The 3,941-nt window shown below is 40.4% G+C and overlaps 1 non-coding gene across 1 annotated transcript; it reads left to right on the top strand.

Moving 5' to 3' along the window:
* The first annotated feature begins 3,620 nt into the window (after positions 1-3,620).
* On the top strand, positions 3,621-3,695 carry Trnap-cgg. The gene has a single exon. It is a non-coding gene; the product is annotated as a tRNA-Pro (tRNA).
* Positions 3,696-3,941: the final 246 nt, after the last annotated feature.

The raw sequence follows: 3,941 nt of genomic DNA, 5'->3' as shown, positions 1-3,941 counted from the left end.
ACAAACAAAGTAATTATTCCACAATCGAATAGACAAGAAATATTAGAGGAACTGATTCAAAAATTCAGTGATATTCATGTTATAACTAGCATTGATTTGATATCCAGTTTCTGGCCATTTCGGGTTGCAAAGGAATGTAGAAAGTACACATTATTTGTTTACATGGGTCGATGTTGTCATTTTCATGTGCTGGCATTTGGACTAAATAATGCTGTGTCAGCATGCATCTGAATACTGGATAGCGAACTAGGCGAGGAATTGCTATCGAAAGTGACATGTTAAATAGATAATGTACTGATTCCACCGAGTAGTTGGAAAGAACATAATGAGGTCTTAGACAAGGTACTAAGTGCTTTCTCTAATAATGATATCAAAGTTAATATTAAGAAACCGGAATTACGACGAAAAGAGATTAAAATTTTGTATCATATTATTTTGGCAGTCGGTACTGGGCCAAATCCAGAATAGATTTAGGCAATAAAGCGAGCACTGGAACCTAAATAAAAAAGAAGAACGAATTAAGGTGTTTCCTAAGAAAAAAATTTGCGAATAATCAGACCATGATTGCACAGGCATTATTGCAATTAACTAGAAAAATGCACTCTATGGGTTTGGTCTGAACAATGAAAACAGGAATTTCAGAGAGTAAAAGACACGTTAGTGAAACGAATTATGTAAGTACTACAAGATTAAAGCTAGAAAGAGATTTCATAGAATGAGTGCAAAGAGCATGGAGTATTAAAATCTGCTGAGCGCATAGCAGCAGTTCTGGAGACATTGCTGACGATTTGTGGGGCGACCATTTGCCGGCCCCAGTCGTTGCGGCACGTCGTCACTGCGCTTGACGGAGCAGAATGCTGATGACGCATCGCTGCGTGGCATCCGACGAGTTGTATGACGTTATATAATGGTTACAAAAACAAGACGTTTATTGGCCTGTAGAATGGATTGTGTTGTAATTATTAAGCATTTATGTTATTTATATTAACGTAATTTTGTCCTTCTTTCAGGATGATTGTGATCCCGGATGTGGGAATTTGGAAATTTGTGGTAAGTTCCTATGGAACCAAACTGCTGAGGTCATCGGTCCCTAGTCTTACAAACTGCTTAATCTAACTTAAGCTACCTTATGCTAAGGACAACGCACACACTCATGCCCGAGGGAGGACTCGAACCTCCGATGGGGGGAGCCGCGCGAACCGTGGCAAGGCGCCTAAGACCTAGCGGATACCTCACGCGGCGATCCCGGATGTGTCTAATGTTTGTATTATTTAATGTATCTTACATGAATAAAGGGGTAAAATACAGGGAGCGAAAGGCTATTTAGAATTTGTACAGAAACCAGATGGCAGTTATAAGGGTCGAGGGACATGAAAGGGAAGGGAGTGAGACAGGGTTGTAGCCTCTCCCCGATGTTATTCAATCTGTATATTGAGCAAGCAGTGAAGGAAACAAAAGAAAAATTCGGAGTAGGCATTAAAACCCATGGAGAAGAAATAAAAACTTTGAGATTCGCCGATGACATTGTAATTCTGTCAGAGACAGCAAAGGACGTGGAAGAGCAGTTGAACGGATGGACAGTGTCATGAAAGGAGGATATAAGATGAACATCAACAAAAGCAAAACGAGGATAATGGAATGTAGTCAAATTAAATCGGGTGATGCTGAGGGGATTAGGTTAGGAAATGAGACACTTAAAGTAGTAAAGGGATTTGCTATTTAGGGAGTAAAATAACTGATGATGGTCGAAGTAGAGAGGATATAAAATGTAGACTGGCAATGGCAAGGAAATCGTTTCTGAAGAAGAGAAATTTGTTAACATCGAGTATAGACTTAAGTGTCAGGAAGTCGTTTCTGAAAGTATTTGTATGGAGTGTAGCCATGTATGGAAGTGAAACATGGACGATAACTAGTTTGGACAAGAAGAGAATAGAAGCTTTCGAAATGTGGTGCTACAGAAGAATGCTGAAGATAAGGTGGGTAGGTCACGTAACTAATGAGGAGGTATTGAATAGGATTGGGGAGAAGAGAAGTTTGTGGCACAACTTGACTAGAAGAAGGGATCGGTTGGTAGGACATGTTCTAAGGCATCAAGGGATCACCAATTTAGTATTGGAGGGCAGCGTGGAGGGTAAAAATCATAGAGGGAGACCAAGATATGAATACACTAAGCAGATTCAGAAGGATGTAGGTTGCAGTAGTTACTGGGAGATGAAGAAGCTTGCACAGGATAGAGTAGCATGGACAGCTGCATCAAACCAGTGTCAGGACTGAAGACCACAACAACAACAACAACATGAATAAAAATTTTCGAGGGTTGTGGGAGAAGAGGGCAACAACCCCTGAACGAAGCAACACATGACTCTGCAAGTAGCCACGCTAAATATATAAATGGACGTGATATGGAGGTGTGGTAAGAGTTGAAATAGAAATTTATTATTTAGATGTATTCAAAGATAAGAAAGAATAAAAAGAATTATTAATAAATTGAAACATTGTCTTATGAGAGCCAGATTATTCATATTATTAGTTTTAAAGAAATATTGAAAGCAAAATAGTAGGAAATATCATGTAACAGGGTAGATAAGGCCTTAGCAAGGTTGGAGCTTGACTGTTTTCTTTTTTTTCCTGTTTTCTTTACAAAGTCAGAAAACTTTAAAAAACATTTTCATTGGAAGATATGTAGCATTAATGCCACATCTCAGACCACAGTTCGTCACATTTTGATTGTTTCATTTTAAAATTCAGTATAGGAAGAGTCAAGGTCGCTGTAAGGTAACGAGAAGTGTACGTGTCACAACGCGTCACGTGACACAGAACCTCAGAGGGTGAAAACGGTGGGATGGGTAAGGGCAGTATCGTGCTAGAACCTTTAGAGAACGGAATCACCAGCGAGGCTTGGCATGAAGGAGAATGACTTCCATCATTTATAGTTACTGTTTAAATATTAATATACATCTCCAATCGTGCTTCTGATGTTACTTGCACTGACAGCTTGTTAAATAACAATTTTTATGGCTTTCTATCCACATGTAAAAACGAAATATAAATTTCAGTTAAAGTTGATTATCATTGATGAAAAAGTGGACCAATCACATGCGCGCCCTGAGCAGGCAGACGACAGACTGTTAAGATATCTCACTACGAGTCTATGATCCATTACTGGGGAGGCAGCACGTATTTTAATGTGTCGAGTGCGATTTCAAGTAAAAACTAATAGAATCGTTACAAGTCGCCTCTGAGCATATTTATGTGTGATCTTGTGTGTAGAATTTTCAGAATGAGATTTTCACTCTGCAGCGGAGTGTGCGCTGATATGAAACTTCCTGGCATATTAAAACTGTGTGCCCGACCGAGACTCGAAGGTCCCGAGTTCGAGTCTCGGTCGGGCACACAGTTTTAATCTGCCAGGAAGTTTCATATCAGCGCACACTCCGCTGCAGAGTGAAAATCTCATTCTGGAAACATCCCCCAGGCTGTGGCTAAGCCATGTCTTCGCAGTATCCTTTCTTTCAGGTGTGCTAGTTCTGCAAGGTTCGCAGGAGAGCTTCTGTAAAGTTTGGAAGGTAGGAGACGAGATACTGGCAGAAGTAAAGCTGTGACTACCGAGCGTGAGTCGTGCGTCGGTAGCTCAGTTGGTAGAGCACTTGCCCCCGGAAGGCAAAGGTCCCGAGTTCGAGACTCGGTCGGGCACACAGTTTTAATCTGCCAGGAAGTTTCGTGTAGAATTTTGTTGTGACCTTTGTCGTGCTGTAGAAATGACTAGTATCCTGAAGCTCTGCCATGAGCATTGATGGTACACTGGTTATCAGGGTCTTTTCTTGTTTTTTAGTTCTATAAATAGAAGTAAAAACCCGGTGGCTACTCAGATTCCGTAATTTCATTTTTAATAGCGCTAAATTATTTCCCATTTGCCACTCTGCTATGTACTGTTTACCACA

This window comes from Schistocerca americana, chromosome X (assembly GCF_021461395.2).
Source record: "Schistocerca americana isolate TAMUIC-IGC-003095 chromosome X, iqSchAmer2.1, whole genome shotgun sequence".
In the NCBI taxonomy this organism is placed as follows: domain Eukaryota; kingdom Metazoa; phylum Arthropoda; class Insecta; order Orthoptera; family Acrididae; genus Schistocerca; species Schistocerca americana.
The sequence above is the reverse complement of the archived record's forward strand: the minus strand, read 5'-3'. Positions and strand labels throughout refer to the sequence as shown.